Genomic DNA, 21,278 nt, shown 5'->3' with positions numbered 1-21,278 from the left:
TCTACAATAAAAACTTTAAATCCTTGAAGAAGTTGAAGATGGAAAGACCTCCCATACTAATTAATTGATAGAATTAATAGTGTGAAAATGGTCATTGTACCAAAAGCAATTTACAGATTCAATGCAATCTAAATCAAAATCCTCATGACATTATTCACAGAAAGATTAATAAATTCTAATATTTATATGGAAGTACAAAAGGCCCTGGATAGCCAATGCAACATTGACCAAATAGAATTATGTTGGAGGGGCTACCATATCTGATTTCATGCTAATATAGAATAGTTACAGTAATAAAAACTGTGTAGTCCTGGCATAAACGCAGGCATGTAGAACAAATTAGAAAATGTAAACATGAGTGTATGTAATCAAAGTCATCTGAAATTTCACTAAATGGCAAAACTACACACTGGAGGAAAGACAGCCTCTTCAGCAACTGGGCTGTGGAAACTGGATCTCAGTATGCAGAATAATGAAATTAGACCCATATGCATCATTCTGCACAAAAATCAACTCCAAATAGATCAAAGACCTCAGTGTGAAACCTGAAATGTTGAAACTGCTAGAAGAAAACCTAGGCAGTGCCCTACAAGCTATAAACAGGAAAAAATTCTGAATAGAATTCTGTTCACTCAGGAATTAAGGCCAGTTGGAAAATAACATTCATAAAACTAAAAACTTTGTATACCAAAGGAAACAAGCAACTGAATGAGGAGGAAGCATAGAGAGAGAGAACCCTTACCATATGCACATCTGTTAGAGGATTAATATCCAAAATGCACAAATAACAACAAAAAAGAATCAAGAAAACAAACAACCCAGTTTAAAAAATGGTGTATAAATTCAAACAGACAGTTCTCAGAAGAAATAAAAATACCTATGATTAAGCTAAAAAGGTATTCAACATCCTTCCCAATCAGGGAAATGCAAATTAAAACTACTTTGAGGTTTATATTTTACCTCAGGCAGAAAGGCTAAGATCAAGAAAGAAACTGAGAAAAATTGCCATTAAGGATGTGGGGAAAAGGGCACACTCGTTCACTGCTGGTGGTATTACGAACTGGTGTAGCCATTCTGGAAATCTGTGCATAGAATTGTCAAAAACGTACAAAAAACTTTACCATATGACATCACTGTACCACTTCTAAGCATATTCAAGAAGACCTCAGAATCCTTCAACAGAGATGCTTGTCTGGTTATGTTCAGTTGCTGCTCTATTCACAATAGCTATGAAATAAAAGCAGCCTAGATGCCCATCAACTGATGAGTGGACAATGAAAATGTGCTATAGACACACAATGTAATTCTATTTACTATAAAAAATGAAATCATAGCCGGGCATGGTGGTGCACGCCTTTAATCCCAGCACTTGAGAGGCAGAGGCAGGCGGATCTTTGTGAGTTCAAGGCCAGCCTGGTCTACATGGGGGGTTCCTTGACAGCGGGGGCTAAAGAGAGACCCTTTCTCAAAAAGGCCAAAAAAAAAAAAAAAGAAAAAAAAGAAAGAAAAAGAAAATGAAGACATGAATTTGAATTTGTAAGTAAGTTGTTGGAACTGGAAAATATTAGACTGAATGTGGTAATCCAAACCTGGAAGTATTGTGTAATCTCTCTTATTTGTGAATCCTAGCTCTGAATCCTTACAAGACAAGTGTGGAAAAGTAGCTCTAAAGAGGGGGGTAGTAGAACACAATTGCTATGAAGAAGATAAGGGGAAAAGTGAGAGGGCAAGTTAACTGAGGAGGGGTTGTAGGGAGAGGGAGGAAGGAAAGATAAATAACACATCCTTTTGAAGAAGCTTATTTTGAAGAACACTCATCTATTTGAAGCTTATCTTTTTTTTAACTTCTCTGTTTGAAGCTTATCTTTCTGAAGAATATTTACCTGTTTGAAGAAGCCATAGGGAAACATATTATTTCAAAAAGTTTATGTAAAAGTACCTTCTCTATTATCTATCTATCTATCTATCTATCTATCTATCTATCTATCTATCATCTATCTATCTATCATCTATCTATCATCTGTCTATTACCTATCACCTATCTATCTATCTATCATCTATCTATCTATCTATCATTATCTATCTAGCTATATTTAGGAAATTATGCCACACAGGGTGATAATGCCCACCCCCAACTGTCATAGACTTACAAATTCCACAGTGCCAAGCTAGGGAATGTTCATTATTGGTCTTGGAAATCCAAAAGACTGAAAGCAATAGAGTATTGCAATTGCCCTTGGTTGCCCCCAGAATTAAAAGGTAAATTCCTATTGCTGAAGACACATCAAACTTCAACAAAGAACCTAGAAGAACTGAGCTGGAACTGACCTGGAAGACTCCTTTCTGAAGTCTAGCTTTCTTTCTTTTTTTTTTTTTTTTTTTCAGTGTACCTTTCAAAGTATTGAAAGGCACTATGCAAGCTGCCCAAGGAGAAAACCAGTCAATAATTCTACCAGGTTGCAAAGCCTATGAACCACAACAATGATGTCTGGTAAGATAATCTCATTGGTGCAATAGTGGAACTTACATCTTGGAGGTAACCAACCACTGTCTAATTGGATGTAAGACCCATTCAGTAGAAAGGAATTCAAGCTGGGTACTGTAAAACTTACCAAATACTCAAGGGTGAAGAGGCCACAGACCCTGGAGGCCAACATACTACCACCATGTTCCTAAATCAATATAACTTCTAACTTCATTCTAAACACTTATCCTTACCTGCAGATAAGTGTTGCTCTCACTCCTCACCAAATTTGATCAATGGCTGCGGAGGCGGGGAGAATCAGTTTTCTCCAATGATGAGTCCCCTCATAGGTTGTCTAATCCCAGCTTATCAGGTTTAAACATACAAACGTATATGCTGCATTACATGTTTACAGATAACAGCAGTAAGTATACAAGATGTCAGAAATTTCGAATGGAATGGAAGGAGAAGGTGTGGGACTAGTTTGAGGGAGAAAGCAAAGGCTGGAAATGATGTAAATACAGTTTACTAATGCATGAAAATCCAAAAAATAAAAATAAACCCCACAAAAACAAACATACAATTTCTAGTGTTAACAAAGTCTTTAGTGTTATGTAAATTGTTTCATATTAATACACTCAAGCTAATGCGTCTATCTCATTTATCTGATGTGCAAAACCCTCAGGAAAATGAAAGTAAATTTAGGTTTAGGCCAAGAACTTAAAAACTTGAACCAAATTTGTTTCAAAAACAGTTGTATTAAATTACATCAAATGATAGAATGATAGAATGATAGAAAAACGTATGATGGCATTTTATGAAGAAATTGCTAGAAAATGAGTTTAGTGTCAAATTTTATTCATTTAAATTAGTAGTAGTGTTAATTGCTCAGATTTGGGAATAAATTTAATCAGTATCAAGTGCTTTTATCACTAATATTGAATGAAACAAGAAAGAATAGTGAAATCAGTGGCATCTCACCAATACTGCAAATCAGATTCCAGGTTTGGTTAGTCAGGTTGAAGGACAGTGGACCAATGATAAAAATCAAAGAATAGGCCTCGAGGAGAATAAAAGGATATAAAAGGGTGCAGAAACCGCAGAATATAAGATAATGATGAAAAATGTGGCATAGAATATATAAATGAAGCAAGAAACAGAAGAAATTTCTAATATATGTGTGTTCAATAAAATTATTAAAATTTTTATTTAAAAGTCAATGAAACAAACACCCAGAAATAATGACCCCACAGACAGGGTTAAAGACAAACTAGAAATCTAACAACAAACTTTTATTACAACATAACTTGGAAAAGTTATGTTTTTATAATTTTACTTTTCTTTTTTGAGACAGGGTCTCCCTGTAGCCCCAGCTGGCCTGCAACTACTTATGTAGACCAGGCTGGCCTTCAACTCACAGAGATCTGCCTACCTCTGCATCCCAAGTGCTGGGGTTATAAGCATGTACCATTATGTCTGGCTTTATTTTTTTTTAATTCCACTTTTATTGGTGGAATATTTCAATTTGGTTGGAAATTATATACACTTATGTCTTTACTATCAAAATCACAAATGGATTTCATTATAGGACTCTCACTTATTTTATTTACCATGATATCATCCTTTATCAATATTTGTGGCTTTTATTAATGTGACAGCAGTACTAAAGTGATGTGTATATATGTACATATATACATCTCTCTATATATAGGAAAAGCTATAAATATATATGTATTTAAAAATTTTGTCCAGATTAACAAATCAAATTGTTGTAATTAATTGCATATTTGAAATGCTTGAAAAGTCTGATATGAAACTGACTTTATTTTTAGCAATGTTTTTATTTGCTAATAGTGTGGCATAGTACACACCAGTGCTTTAAGCTGTTTTCTTCTTTAATTTTGTCTAAAACTATAGTATTGACCTGAGGAAAATGATTTCAACAATTGAAGAGGTATGCATCAAATTGATATATCAACACATCTTTTCATCTGCTAGTATTAAGTGTTTATCTTCTGAAGAAGTCTTCATAGTTCATTTACCTTTTTGAAGCGTACTCTGGTATGTGTGAAGAGGACTAAAAATAGACTTACCTGGCATTTTTTTAGGTACAATCAGCACACAGGCTACAACATAAAATTCCTAAGTTTTATAATCAGTACACATAACAATTTTCTTTCTCCACCCCACTTGACATACCCAAGACAAAATACTGTCTGAGTTTTCTACTATACACTTCTACTATACACCCACCAGTAGCTTTTATCTTTAAAACATCATAAGCAATATTTTATATATTCAGCTTTCCTTGATTGTTTCCTTCTTCAGAATCTAGCCTAGGAAAGAACTTAGGAGAAAGTGAAAAGTGTCAGAGACCTGTGCAGACTCAAGGTGGATGCTTAGGGACAGCTGGGGGAAATGCTTTGTTAAAGATGGCCATTAGAGTCTCCTCAAATCCCTTTATTTTCACTGAGCTCACTCACTGCTTGGGAACAATCCATGTGTTTTAAACCACCGCAGGAAAGGCAATGGTGAATTAACCTTCCTGTGTCTGAATAAGTGAGAATTTAATTCTCCAAGCTGCCACAAATACAGATGAGAATCAAGTACTACCTCCGACCTCATATGAAAAAGGCTTAATCTAAAATTCGTTTCCCCTCTTAATGCTTGGAGACTTTCCACTTCAATTGCATCCATCAGGGTGTGAAATGCTTAGCTATGTGACTTTATTTCAGTTTGGTATTTTGCTATGGCCCAGACTCCCATCATTGTCTTTATCTCCCTGCCTAGTTTCAACTTTATTCAATTTCTCTTATTTTTTATTTACTACTGGCTATGAAACCCCAGCAGCCTGCTCCACAGAACAACCAGTTGCTCTCCCAGCACCTGTCAGGTGGGTTCCTTTCTCTACAGTGACTGTCCAGAGACCTGCATTCAGTATACCAGCTGTTACAGGTCTGGTGTGCTGTCCAGCCCCTGCCAGACCTACTGCTACTAACCAAGGAGCTCCATGCCTTGCAATCCCTGACAATTGACTTATGTTGGATCTCTGGGATTTAGGTTCAGCAGCTTTAGTTCCCTGGGCTATGGATCTAGGAGCTTCTACTCAGTGAGCTGTGGGTCAGGTGGCTTCAGATCTTTGAATTACAGAGTCTGCTGTTTTCCGTCCCTAAGTTATGGACCCATATTGTGCTACCCAATCTACTCTGCATCTAGTACCTACCAACTTTCTTGGTATAGACTGATCTGTACATTCGGCCTTTATGGATCCAACTGTCAAGTCTTTATAATTCTGTAATTTGGAAATCAATGTGTTCATCCATTACAGCTTGTTTCATGCTTAAACTCTCTTCTTGCTGTTCTTCCAGAGTTCCATTAGCAGTTTCTTTCATCCTGACCTTTAAGATTAGTTGGTAAAGGTAAATCATATTTTACTACCTACACTATGTATGCTATCTGGTTTCCAACTGAGTATTGAGAAATGAACATTTTAATCTAATAAATTTGCAAAAGTTGACATCTCAATATATTTTTCACATTGTTTTGCTTATTGTTTTTGCTTTTACAGACTGGAGAGACTTAATAAAAGTTGAATATGATTACCTAGCTGTATTTGTGAACATACAATTTCACATTTGGGAATGATCCTTTTTGAGATGAGCCTGCTCTAGGAAGATTGCCATTTACATCTCCTACTGGGCTCGAGGGCATTGGGAATTGCCTGAGACTGAAGCATGTGATTTTCTTCTGACCCAGGGAAACAAGGTAATTAGAATGTCACTAAAAATGCAAATATCAAGAATATCAAATACATTATGAAAGTTATTGAGTGATGTCTATACATAGACAAAAAGTTTCCTAAATAGTATTTGAATGTAGATTTCATCCAAGGTTAATCCAAAACCATTAAACCTCCTGTGGCTTAATGTGTTAGAACTGTTTCATGCTGCTATTGACAAAGCTAAGAATCCCCATGCCAAATACCAGATATACTGGATTTAAAATTTGTTTCTTCCTCTCCTCTCTGGGCTTTTTACCACTTTGCCTCTGTTAGAGTAGTACTGAAAACCTATTATGAAAAAACTGTTACTTCCTTGCCCCCAAAACAGTAGACTCGAGTAACTCCGAGTGGAATCATACCATTATCTCCTTCCTTAAGAGTTAATGCATTTTGACTGACCAGTCAGCTGCCTAAGATCCCACTGCTCATGAAGTCAGATCTACCTCAAGCCATGTTAAAGAGGTCAGAGGATAATGATCCCTTTAGTGAAATGGTGCATTTTTCCTTCCCAGAATTCCCACTCCCTAACACAAACTCTCATAGGTTTTAGGCATATATATTTCTCAGTTTGCCCATTGATCTAAATTACTCAGAAAGTATAGCTTTTCATTTTTTTCTATCACCCTTTTTCTCCTTTTTTATTATTCCAAAGAGAGGCAATTTTTAACACATTTGTCCAGTAAAAACTTGAAGCAGGTTACATAAAAATACATATACAATGAAGTTTAAGGGTAGAAAATAGGAATAATAAATCAAAGACCAAAGGATTTGCCAACATGGGGTGATCTTTGGTGGACTAATAAAGGTTTGGTAACAGAGCATAGGGTGAGGGTTTATTTACAAAAGAGTGGGTTCTCCCCCCCCATTTACAGCTGCACTGAAAAGTCCACACTCAAATAAAGATCTTGTGACTACCCGACAGCCATACAAAATGGCGAGAGAGGTGCCACATGACATGCATTATCGGTTTATATAACCTTAGCCCCTTCCCCACGTGCAGATAAGGTCAACTGATTGAGTGGGAGGAGTAACTGACTCCCCCACCCCGACTCCTTGATGAGTGTGGGAAGGAGGTGTGACTATAGTTAACGCTCCACCCTTTCCTCCAGCTCTTACATTCTTTCTGCCAACCTCTTCCCCAAAAGTCCCTGAGCCTTGGAGGGAGTGATAGGTGTGGGATGATCTTCCTCCCATTGTGGCAAAGCACTGAACTTTTAGGTCTCTGCATCATATGTTTTCCATGGGCTTTTGTCCCATTTCAGTGGGTTTCCCTCTGCTATAAAAACACAAATAGCAAGAAGCAAGAATATCTAAACAGTGGTTACTATAATAACTTAACCAATAGGCTTACACACAAACACTTGGATGGTACTTTAGCAGGTGCATAACATCCATCTTTCGAAACAATTGCAGTGGTTTACCCACCTGGGCCTATAGCCTCCTTGCCCCAGGGACTTGGCTTGGTCTACAGTACCACATGAGTGTTCTACTTCTAGGAGTGGGCATTATATCCAATCGAAAATTTGTTGATTATGCATACATTAGGTGCTTCACTATTGCACCAGCAGGAGCATCTTGTTTGGCGTGTTGATAACAACTACATGGGGTAGTTGTTGAGCAGAAGTGTAGGGGACAGTCCTCTCCCCAGTCATCTGCACATCCCCTTCTTTCACTATGAAAGCCACCCATCCAGTATCTGGGAGTTTCCAGCTCAGTCCAAGCTTGATTTCTCCCTCTTCCACAAACACATCATGGGGTGTCTTCAGCAATAGGGTTTTACTGTTCACGTCTCATGTGCACCCAACATTATTGAGTATCTGGGAGTTTCCAGCTCAGTCCAAGCTTGATTTCTCCCTCTTCCACAAGCACATCATGGGGTGTCTTCAACAATAGGGTTTTACTGTTCACGTCTCATGTGCACCCAACATTATTGGCAATGGATTTTGTTCTTTTGGGGACCTCTAGGGCCCCTCTAGCCAACATCTCATAGGGGGCAACCCACCTCTGGCCCTGTGATTTTTATTTAACAACCATATGGCTTCTGGTAGGGATTTCTTCCATCTACGTAGGGTTCCTTCTGTGCTTAAGGCTTTTTATTTTTACTGTGTATTAGGAGAATTTTTCCCCTTTATTCTCATCGTTCTTTGTATAGCCTTCTTCCCTTCTCCCCTTTAACTACCCCCTTTTACATATTCCTCCCTTAGTAACACCTTTCTCCTACTATTCTCTCTTGGGTTCCTTTTTTTCCTTTACTTCCCTGATTCCCTTCCATATTCCTTTTTCTAAATTATGCTGTCCCTAACAAACACGTTGTACTTCATTCTTTCACTAAAATTTCCCTCCCAAACCTGTGGATGCTTGTCTGCTGTGCTCCTGACCTCCATGGTGACTTAACTTAAATGTCCTCATCTTTTTTCTTTCCCTTCACTGTCTTCCTCCAGGCTGATGCTAAGAGTCACTGTTTCTCTTCCCTGGGGTTTTATTTTACAATTCTAATAAAATTACCCTGGAGCTTTCATTAGAGTGTGTTCTTAAATACTTTCAATAATAAGACAAAGGGGACCTGAATTCCCATGTCATGTGGTGACCATGAAGCTGCTCTGAAAACAGAAAATGTGAGCACACTCCAGATACTCAGGCAAGCCCATTCTGGGGGCTCAAACTGCTAGTGCTTACCCTTTTGTTAAGATTCCTTTGTGAGTTGATCAATCCCTAGGCTTTACCTTTGTGTCTCCTGCTTCTTTGGTGCTCTGCCTCCCTGGGAAAAAACAAAAGAGGCTTGTTTTGTTTTGCTTTACTTTGTTTTCTCCTCCATCCTTTCTTCCTAGGGGATAATGGTGGGACAAGGCATACATCAGCGATCCCTCTCTTTTTTTGAGTTGTTTGTTCACATATCATAGCTGACTGATGGCCATGTGGTAGGAGATAGTGATAAGTTTAACTCCTTATCTTCTCTTTCTGAGCATAGGATTTCCCTTCTTTCCCTCTCTGCTATGGTTCCCTCAGGAGCTGTGGAGATGTTAGATCAGTGCAGAGAAAGAAGGAGAACATTATGGTGTGATCAGGCCTGAAGGCCCCTGATGAAAATGGTGGGCAAGGACATGGCTTTAGTCCAAGTGGTCCCAAGGCAATTGTTTTCCTAACTGAATGGAAGTGACACAGAAGACTGCTAAGGTTTTAAATTAGGATTAGCAATTTTATTTGTTTGTTTTATTGAATTTTTGTGCATTTCATACAGAACATCTCAATAAAGTTGGCTCCTAAGGGACTTGAATTCCTGCCAGCACAGAGCATAACAGGTCTGTGTGATTTTAGCTCCACTCCAAGCTCAGGTGGGAAGAATCACACTGGTTATTTTCTCCTCAGTAACTCCAAATGTTCCCTGAGCAACAGTGCCAACTGTGGACACTGGTCACATCTATGCATTCCTTCTGATTCCTTTGAGGGTTCGTTTCCCAGCAGCAGCTTACCCCTCAGAGGTGAGCAAAAATAATAGCAATAAAAAAGATCCAGATGACATTTTTTGGGTTCCCAGCTATAACTGGTGTTAAGACTCATGAACTATTCTTCTTGGATTGAAACTATAGAATGTCTTTCTCTCTGTCTCTTTATTTTGCTGTTTGGAACCTATATACCTCAGGGCATGTTCTCCAACCCATTTGTGCTATCTCCTATGCTCTCCATGTTAACCTAAGTCAAGTGCTTTTTCTTAAAAAAAAGGGAGTGACTGTCCACATTTAACCAATGAGATGTGTGGCTCAATCCTATGGGCATTCATGCCCTGATGGAGATGGGTCCATTTTTATCATAGAGCTGAGCTCAGCACAGACAGAAAGTAACCATATGACTTTCTCATCATCTGAGATAAGAGTATCATTAAGATGGGCTCAACCATGTGACTTGGTCTCCATCTTGGCTACAACATCACAAAGATAGCAGCACCAATGTAACATAAACCAAACTGGCACTGTCTGTCTGCCTCCTGACTGTAGCTATATCTGTAATCTCCCCATTGACCACACCTGGTTGCTGAGGGAGAATTGGTGGGAAAAACTGCTTCCACCCCTAGTATAGCCTTTATCAGAAGAGAAATGCATCTTATTTAATCCTTGGGGATTCTTAACCACCCCTGGTACAGGTTTTAGCCTTTGAATATCTTTTGTAAACTATTCTGGTTTTAAAACCTTCCAGAAACACCTTAGTACTGAATCTGTTTTCTTATCAATTTTTTCTCTGGGAATTAGGGCTTGCCACATTAGTCTTTGAGTAACCCAAGTGGACCATTTTTTCTGTCTAGTTTTTTTTTTTTTTTTTTTGGTCTTTTGGAGACAGGGTCTCCCTGTAGCCCCAGCTGACCTGGAACTCACTATGTAGACCAGGCCTATGTAGACTAGGCACTGGCCTAGGTTGAACAGCCTATATCGAAAGGATGGATGGGTGGTTATGTAACTCAGCTGTGAAGCTTCTGAAGGACCTAGACTGATGTCATTTGCTCCCATGTCCCACACTCTCACAAGCCCCTTGGCTAAGGGCTTTCTGCTTGCTTACTTGTAAGTTTTTCCTAGTTTTAATAGTTCTGGCATGGAGTATTTCCTAGCTACAGCACTGATAGCTGTTTTTCCCTTTTGTATCAATGGTTGAATCTGAGGGGCAGCTTTAGCTACTCTTATTTTTAGGTCATTTTCTTTTTTACTATTATCTGTTTATTCCTCTGAATCCTTGGACCTTACACAAGTTAAAATGTCCCATATTTTTCCTCTCTCAAGCTCTGCAGCTTGATCTGCCAGGGCCTCCCTAGCCTTTACAGCTTCCCCTGCCTGGGGCACATCTTTTATTATGCAAAGTGGCCACGCCCCCTCTCTGGGCACTCCATTTTTGTCCAGAGCCAGTAAGATTTTCTACCCTCTGGACATTTAACAAATCTTCACACACCCACAAAATACCCCCACATTTACAACACAGCTGTGGCCCACCCTTCTGCATGGCCAGCCCCTTTTTAGTTACATATTTTATAATCCACTGTAAAAACCACATCAGCACTACCATCAGCTTTTTCCAAACTTCCACGATTTGTCGTTTTTAACACTTTCCTCCTGCTGACTTGCACCAATTTTGTCCCACTAAATTTTCACCTTCTGCTGTTTTTCAGGGTCTCTTGCTCAGGCAGCTATCACACAAACCACATAACATTTTTATCTAAATTCTTCACTTTATATCATGGAGAGGAGAGAAACTTACAATGAAATGAATACCCAGTGTCCAGCTCTGCATGGCTCAGCCCTCAGTTCCAGATCGTTTCCACCCACAACCTCCGTTAACGTTCACCCACATATCTTGGGCCCGCAGTCTCACCCAAATTCCGTAAATGCCCCCTTTGGTGTCCACACGGGTGAGACGCCAGGGCCATCTTGCTTTCCAAGCCCGTGCCATGTGTCCTTTCACATTCTCCACCGCCCCATATGTTCCCAGCATCCATTCCAAGATGGTGCCCAGAAGCCTCTCCCTCCACTGGAACTTCCACAGCAGGCCCCGCCCCTTGGAGGAAACAGGCCACTGGGACACAGGCTCCAAGGCAAGATGAGCATGCTGGGTGAAAGTTGGAGATACAGAGTTGGAGATACAGGCTCTGTTAGGTCTTAGGTGAGTCTTGATAACTGTTCTTTCTGTCTGGTATTTCCATGCTTGTTTATCTCAGGCTGAGATCAAATTATATGACTGGAAAAAATCCTCTCTCTCTCTCTCTCTCTCTCTCTCTCTCTCTCTCTCTCACTCTCTCTTTATAGAGGCTACCTGTGAGGGCCCCCCTACACACACTATGACTCTAGCCACTCCAAAACTTACCCAAAGTGTCTGTAAACATATCCTGGGTTCATCAATCCAGTCAGTCCTTGGAGACCAGCCAGAGGAATACCCCAACCAAGAGAGAGAGAGAGAGAGAGAGAGAGAGAGAGAGAGAGGAGAGAGAGAGATCACAATTAATGGATGCTCAAGAGATTCTAAAGGACTTTGATTTGGACTATTAAAAACATTCTCATTCTCTGTTCTGGCTTCTCTTGGTCTCATGGCTAGAAACTTACACCATCACATTTCTCTATGTCTCCATGAACCAATCAAGGACTTCCTTTTCTGCATATAATTGGCTGTTATACAAATGTACAATAGATATACTTTTGGCGTCCCTTAAGTGGACCCAATGGAAGGATACCCCAAACTGCCATGTCTCATGACACCACCAAGTAGGAAGTAGCCAGATTTAATCATCACCTCGATTGTCTAAAGAGAAGTTAGTATTACGTTGTCAGAGGTAGGAATTATGAAATAAGAGGTAGAAGTTGGTAAGGAAGACTTAGGTAAGTCACAACCACAAGCAGCATTTGTGGAATGCCATTTGCTTTTTAGACAAAAAATGCAGAAAGGAGCCCCAGATTCTTATTTCCTCCTAAATGAACCCATGTAATTAGAGATTATGTGGAAGGGTGGGGACTGAAATTCCAGTCCAAAGATTAATCCCTTTTAGTGAACAGCTTTAGATTTTGATCTCTAGATTGTAGAGAAATAATGATGTTGAATCTATTCCCCAATTTCAGCCCATTTCCTAAGCACTTTTAGGATTACTTCTTCAGCTGAGGAAATTTTAAATGTAGCATTGAAGAACCTTAAGAGAAAGCTGTTACACCCTGTCCAAAGGAATGAATCCAAACCCGGGTGGGATATGGCGTTGTTGTTGAGGACCCCTGCTGTTTAGGGTAGCAGTCTCCCCAAGTCCCGATAGCCGCAAGCCGGCTCCGCGCAAATGGGGAGACTCTCCTTCTCAGCGGGGCGCCTTCTGCTCTCCTCCCTGACTTACTTTTGAAATGCCCGTCACAGATACATGCCCTCCGGCACAGAAACTACCAGGTTTTGATCAGGCATTGTCTGATAGCCTGCTAGAAGCCCACCGCCCTATGTAAATGAAGTGTTCCAGGAGCACCTATCAGCTAAGGCTTTTTCTACTGTCTCCACACTATAAATAATCCTAGTCTTACCCCAATAAAGCTGGAGCTGAATCACTGAGATCTGAGCTGAGTCACTTGTCTGAAGCTGTAACATTAAATCCTGTGATCCAGTCTGTGGGGGGGTATCCTTCCGTCATCGACTCACGAAGACCCTGCTTTCGGTTTCTACTGTCTCCACACTATAAATAATCCTAGTCTTACCCCAATAAAGCTGGAGCTGAATCACTGAGATCTGAGCTGAGTCACTTGTCTGAAGCTGTAACACTAAATCCTGTGATCCAGTCTGTGGGGGGGTATCCTTCCGTCATCGACTCACAAAGACCCTGCTTTCGCAGTCTCGCACCTCCCCTCATGACCCAGTGGCTGACGGGTCTCGAACACAGAGGGAGTGCTCGGTAGATTGGGATGGAACCTGACCGGGTAGCTGACAGCGGTCCTCGAGAGCCGCCAGGTCCGGTAGCGGAGAGTCTCAGCAGACGTGGTGCATGACCCGCCCCACGTCCCCCCAGCGGCGCGAGGGAGACTGGTGCCACGCACAGCAGCTGGCACTCCAGGCTCCGCAAAACCCGCACGCCCATACATTGTCTGTTCTCTTAAGGATTAATCCAGTTCTGGGGCTGGAGAGTTGGCTTTCTGGTTAAGAGCAGTGGTTGCTCTTACAGAGGACCCAGGTTTGAGTCTCACCATCCACATGGTGGCTAAGAAACATCTATAACTCCAGTTTGACACCCTCCTCTAACCTCAGGAATTGCACAACACAGGCACACTCACATGCATGCAGGCAATACACTCATACCCATAAAATAAAAATAAAATATAAGTACAATAATAAACAGTTAATCCAGTTGTACCAGCTGTTCTCCATGCCAACTTAACTCAAATAGCTTGTCTTCTTTTCCCCTTTTTTCCATTCTTTTCCTCCAAGCAGTTAATGAGATTTGTAGCATGTCTCTCCACGGTTTTTCTTTAAACTCTAATAAAATTGTCCTCAAGCTTCCTTTTGAAGCTGTTTTTAATACTTTTATTAATGATACTAAGAACCCCAAGAGGGGATCCTAATTTCCTCAGCATCATGTAGAGGCCAACCATGGAAAACCAACCATAGGCCACATATGATAAAATTTGTTTCCCTGTCTCTCTCCTATTGTTTTGTTTACCACTTTGACTCCATTTAAAAAGCAAAAAAAAATTACTAAGCACTTCTGACTCTTGCTGTCACTATAAGTTCAATCATTGCCAAGATTTCCCTGTTTTCCTAGGTTCAGTGTTATTCAGTTTCTCTTTGCTTATATTGTTTCCTTGCTATGGGATGTGAAACACAAGTGTAATGTTACGTTATCCACATATAATAATACTGGAAAATGAGACAGGATGGTGACAAGTAAGATTAATATTTAAGAAGTTTCATGGGAAACCCAAAGTAATGTTTCAATTCATTTACAAAAAGAAAGACAAATTACTTTCATTCCCAACTATATAAATAAAACTCTTCCTCATAACGAACTATGACAAAACACATAAAAACTATGCCAAGAGGAAAAGGAGGGTTTTTTTCCTTGTCCTGATGAAATAACAATTAGTATAAAATAGTCACAGCTTTTCTGACATAGAGGTAGCTCATTGGCTTTTGTTATAACAAAATTACAACATCATGAACGTACTATGAAGAAGCCTGTTGAAATGCAACTGAAATTACAAAGAGAACTGAGCTGTACATTTTCAAACAAGGAGGCACACAAATATTTCAAGAACGACCCTGCTGGGTACCACAGCTATTGATGAGTACATAAACAGTTTTGTCTGCAAGGTGACATTCAAACACAGATTCTTCTCTGTTTCATCCAGATGAGCTCACATCTCCTTTCAACATGGCCTATAACTGCTGTTCTGGAAACTTCTTCTCCTGCCACCCTGGGTGCTACCTTCTCTCCTCAGATTCCCCCTGTTGCTATTCCTACCCTAGCAATGTGGTATTCAGTACAAGTAGCTAGTTTCCTAGCACCTTCCAGCTGACCCTCTCTTTCCACAGTGCCTGACAGAGACCTGCAGTGAGCCCACCAGCTGCCAGAGGTCCTGTGTTGTGTCCAGCCCCTGTTGTGCCACTGATATTACCCAAGGAGCTCCACAGCTGGCTGCCCCTGCCAGCTGACTTATAATAGTTACCTGGGCTTTGTGTCCAGCATCTGCTTTAACCCAGGTTATGGGTTGAGAATCTTCTACTTTGTGGGTGGTGGATCAGGTGCTTTCAGGTCGCTGAACTATGGAGTCTGCCCTCCCTTACCTGAGCTATACATCCACATAGTGCTGCCTAACCTACTTGACTTCTATTACCTGCCAATCTTCTTGGTACAGCCCAACCTTCAAATCTACCCTCTGTGAATATAGATTAATCCTCTATAGTCTTATAATATCAAAATCAAATTCATCATGCCACTCAGCTATTGTTTTCATGCTGACCCCCTGCTACCATCCTTTGATACTTCCATTAAGAGATTCTTTCATCTCAATTTCAGGCAGATCCTCAGATTAGTGCATAACCCCAAATCATGCCATGCTGTCTGGACTGTTGACATGTTATATATGCTGTTTGGTTCCAACCAAGAGCAGTTGCAAATGAAAATTTTAATCTAATAAGCTTGTGCAATTTGACATCTCAATATATTTTTTACATTATTATTATGCTTATAATTTTTGAACTTATAAATTTGGAAGAATTAATTAAAAACATGATGTTGTCACTGCATATGGGGAACAAATGGCTTGGCATTGAGTATTTCTTCACTGGGAATCATCGATTCTAAGAAGATGGTCACTGTGTCTGCCAACTGGGTTCAACACTAGTGAGAAGTGCCTGAGACTGAAGGACATAGATTTCTGCTAACTAAGAGAAACAATATAATTAAGATATGAACTAGAAATACAACCAGCAAGAGCAATATGTCGTAAATCTATTTAGTGAGGTCTATTCAGACAAAAAAAATGACCTAATTCCAGTATTTGGATTTAAATTTTCAGCCAAGAGTAAAATAACCATTAAACATCTCTCATACTTACTAGGTTAGGGCAAATGCCAGTGTCTTTATTTCCCATGTTTGAAGTATTATTCCTGAACCTTATGTCTAATTGTGCATTAGGAGAATCACAATGACCTTAGGAGGGACAACTGTTTTTAGGAGGCGTTAGCAATCACCTAAGGTTTTTCCAAGGGTCAAATTCAATTGACCTAAAGCAACATATCTAGGAAATGTTGAACCAGTTCTTCTTCAGTAATCTTAGCCTGAGTCTCAAAGTAGGTAGAAGTCAAGGACTTGGATGTAGTTTAGTGGACAAAAGATGGGGAAGCAGATATTACAGGTATTATAGTCGCTTAAGGAAAAAGACAAAGGTTAAAGAGGAAAAATGTGTTGTAAAATAGTTCTTTTTAGCATTGATTTTATACCAAGCAACTGGAAAGCAGTATTTCAGAGATTTTAGGGAGTATTTGGAAATACTCTCAAATTTTTCCACACCAGGATCTGATACCGATGGAAAAGCATTTCTTTATCAGCTTCTCTATTTCATTGGATGAAGTTCCGTAATACCCTAGATTCTCATTATTGTAGAAAAGAATGACAGGGGAGACCTAACCTCTTGAGACTCTTGAGATACTTGGGTAAAATCTGGAGTTATTGTGTACAGTGCAGGGAAGATGGTGATTATAGGTGTGTGAACCCACCATAACACTGTGTTCCATAGCTCTGCCTGAGGTCCTGTGTTGCAGCACACTACATGGAACAAGGTAAGCTATCACACAGAATTTTCGTTTAACATTTGGAAATGTGAGAGAAATAAAAACTATTCACCTTTAGGCAGGAGGTAATGGAAACTCAAAAGTGTTTGAAATTTTCCAAAGCTCGTAGATCAAAGCCTGGTGGAATCTGAATTTTTAAACACTCTACAGCACACTGTTCTCTTATGAACGATTTTTTAAACATGAACAACTACTGCTTTACTCAAGGAGACTTTGGTCTTCCTTCTACTATGTAACTTTCTCTATGTGAGAAAGTTTAATCTATCTCATTAGCTTCATGTAAGGGACCCACAAAAATAATACAAATAAAAAACAGATTTAGGCAAAGACCTTCAAATGATTGAAATTATTTTCTTTGCAAAAAGACTTTTATTAACTATTATACCAATGGTAGTTTGATAGAAAAAAGTTTGACATCTTAGGAAGAAATTGCTAGAAACCTTGCATTCTGTGCTACATTTTACTTATTCAGATTATCTTTATTTTCAGATCATTCAGATTTAGGAATCAATATACCAATAACATGTTATTTCCAATAATATCTAATTAAATGAGCAGAAGAATGAAATTGCCGAACTTCTATGACATTTCCACAGTCTTGCAAATGACTAGAGTTTTGGTGAGTCACATTGAGGGAAAACAGATCAATGATGAAATCATGGATCAGTCCTTGCAGAAACTGTGTCATATGTGAGAAAAAGATTAAGAACTTCACATAGACTATATAGTTCACCAAGGAATAGAGAGAAGTTTCCCCCAGATGCTTTGCTTTGTAAAATAATGCTGATTATAAATTAAAAATAAATGAAACAATGACTTTGAAATCTTGATAGAGAAGGTTGGATGCAGTGATTGACAAGGTGAGAAAAACCTTTGATCATCAATATACCTGCAATATATGCAGTTTTGTACATATTTAATTTCTAATTTGATTTGAGGATTATTTTAATTTGGTTGAAGTAATACTCACTCATATTTATCACAATCACAAATGTATTTTTCTAGTATTTTCACCTTTTTACCATAGAATTTTAATCAAAACTTTGAGAATTTTGTTATTTCTGAGGGAACAGTAGTAAAACTTACAGATTTGTTTGGATTATTTGGACCAAATTAAGAATTCAATTTGCTTGAATACAGTATACATTTAAAATACTTGGTATGTCTGATATAAAACTGATTTTATTTTCCACTTAGATGTTTTTATATTTAAATAGATATTTAAACATATAATTTATTGTGAGCCAAAATGATTTAAAACAAATAGCATTTATGCATCAAACTGATATATCAACAACTTTTTTCTCTGCTAATGTTAAGTGAACTTCTTTTAAAGCAGACTTTTTATTTTATTTTTAATATTTGAAAGTATACATTAGTTTGTGTGGGGAGGGGTAAAGATTACCTTCACAGAAATTATTTAGATACCTGCTGCCCACAGAGTCTAAAATAAAACCCCCAGGTTTTATAAATCAATACACATCTGAAATAGCTTTCTTTCTCACCTTATTTGACATGGCCAAGACAAAATACTATCTGATTACTGTCCACCCACTGAGAATTTTAAATTTCAGAAAAAACATAAGCAAGATTTGACATTTTCAGACTGGGTGCATTTTCTTCCTTCTTTCCCCTATATTCTTCCATAGGAGAGAGTTCAGGATAATGAGGATAAAGTCCGTGAGACCTCTACAGTCTATGTGACGGCTTAGGGCCCCTGGGGAAGCAGGGTGCTAAAGTTAGCTGTCAGAGCCTCTGAGGAATTCCTTCATTTTCTCTAGGCTCAGTGATAGAAAACGAGGTTTCTCTAGAAACCACAGATGGGAAACCAAGGTCAACTAATCCTGTGGCTTAAGGTGTCAGAAGTGAAGGCCCCACACCGCAGCGCTTACAGATAAGAATCCAGAACTCCCTCGGGTCACATATCAGGTAAACGAGATCTAAAATTTGTGTCCTCATCTCATCTCTTGCGTGTTTACCACTTTGACTCCATTGCTAGGGCTACAAAAGGCTTAATCCTTGTGATTCTATCTAGTTCTGTCCCATTATATCTCAACAAATCCAGTCATTGCCCCCCTCTCTCTCTCTCTCTCTCTCTCTCTCTCTCTCTCTCTCTCTTTCAGAATTTCTCAATTTTTCTTGGCTTACAATCTTCCCTTGTTACTAAATGTGAAGAAATAGGTAATGCTATGTAATCCACATGCGATAATTCTTTTTAATGAGAAGGAATGGCCACAAGTAAAATTCATCTTCAGTAAGTTCTGTAGAAGACCCAAGTTAATGCTTCCAATGCATTATCAAAAAAAAAAAAAAAAAAAAGACAGAATTCTCTGATTGTACAACATGTAAAGAAAAGTATTTTCCTCGTAGCATCCTATGGCAAAACATATAAAATTATATCAAGGGGAAACGGATTTTCCTGGATATGGAGAAATAAGCATCATTGTGCAGCAGCCATGGCATTTCTGATGTATGAGTAGCTTGCTGTCCTTTTCTACAACAAAAGCACATCATATACAGTGAGGAAAACTATTCAAATACAACAGTAATTACAGAGATTACTGCGTTGCATTTTTGTAAAGAAGGAAGCACTCAAGTACAGCAAGGATGACATTTGGGGCACCACACCTATTGCTGAGAATATAGAATTGCATCTATCCACAAGGCAGCATTACAACTCAGAATCTTCTCAGTTACATCCAGCTGAGCTCAGATCTCTTCTCAACATGCCCTACAACTACTGCTCCGGAAACTTCCTGTTCCCTTTCCCTTAGGTCCTACCTTCCTTCCTCAGGTTCCTCCTTGTGGCTCTTCTGACCCAAACAGCAGGGTCTACAGTACACACAGTTACTCTCCCAACACCTACTAAGGGTGCGCCCATCTCCATTCTGGCTGTCAGGAGACCTGCACTGAGCCCAGCAGCTGCCCTAGTTCCTGGGTGTGGTCCAGCCCATGCCAGATGTCCGGCTACCACTCAGAGAGCTCCATGCCATGTTGGCCCTGCCAGTCAAATTACACTGGATACCTGGGCTTTGGATCCAGCAGCTCCCATTCCAGGAACTATCAGTATAGGAGTGGCTACTCTGAAGTCTACGGATCAAGTGGCTCCAGATCTCTGAACTATGGCGTTTCTGTCTTCCCTTTCTTGAGTTATGGAACCAGATTCTGCTATCCAATCTTCTTGGCTTATAGTACTTATCAAACACCTTATGCTCCAACTTGTGGATCTGGCCTGCGTGGATTCAACTGTTGAGTTGTTTTGTCTGACACTATGATGTCAAGATTCTATGCCCTTCAGCCACTGTGTTGATGCTTTACTGCTAGTCTTTCATCCATTAACAGCTCCTTTCTTCCTCAACTTCAAGCAGCTTTTGAGATTAGTTTCTCATGTCAGATTTGGACTTGTTCTCCGTACTATTGATATACACATATGCGATTTGGTTTGCATCCAAAAGCAGTTAAAGATGAAAACTTTAATCCAATAAATGCTTGTAAACCGATACATGCATATATTGTTCACTTTTTACATTTTTGGTCATCCTTTTTGTCTTTACAAATCTGTTAGATAGATCAATATGGTCTGTGACAAGTTTGGGGAGCATAAAGTTTTGCTTGTGACTGTGATCCTTACTGGGAGTAGCCAATTCTAGGAAGATTGCCAATGCTATCTACAGTCTGGGCTCAAAGACAGTGAGAATTGCCTGAGATGTGAGGGCATGGATTTCTGCTGTCCCACAGAAACAAAGAATTACTATGTGACTAAAAATGCGAAAGTCAAGACTTATATCCTATATAATTTATAAGGTATTTTAAACATAGACAAAGCATAATTAAATCTAGTATATGAATGTAGATTTTTCAGACAAGAGAAAACTAAGCTGTAAGCAGCTCTCAAGAAGGACACTTACTTTGTTGGTACGAGTTTTGGTAACTCTGCCTCCCAATGTTGGGGTATTATCCCTGGGTCTTGTTTTCAAACATTTGTAAAGAGAAATACAGTTATCTTAGGTGGGATGACTGGGATTAAGAGGTTCTGGCAATCTCCTGTTGCATCTCTCAAGCTCAACTTCAATAAACATGAAAGAAATGTACTTAGGAAATGCTGCAAAATGTTTCTTCATAGTCTTAGTCTGTGACTCAAAACACAGTTGAAGTCAAAATCTTCAGTGCACTTATAATTGGTATAAGATCCCATACATCAGGTGCTATAGGATACAGGAGGTGAATTTTTAAAAGTTTAAAGAGGAC

Source organism: Nannospalax galili, unplaced genomic scaffold, assembly GCF_000622305.1.
Source record: "Nannospalax galili isolate Female #2095 unplaced genomic scaffold, S.galili_v1.0 scaffold136, whole genome shotgun sequence".
NCBI lineage: Eukaryota > Metazoa > Chordata > Mammalia > Rodentia > Spalacidae > Nannospalax > Nannospalax galili.
This window is presented reverse-complemented; position numbering follows the sequence as displayed.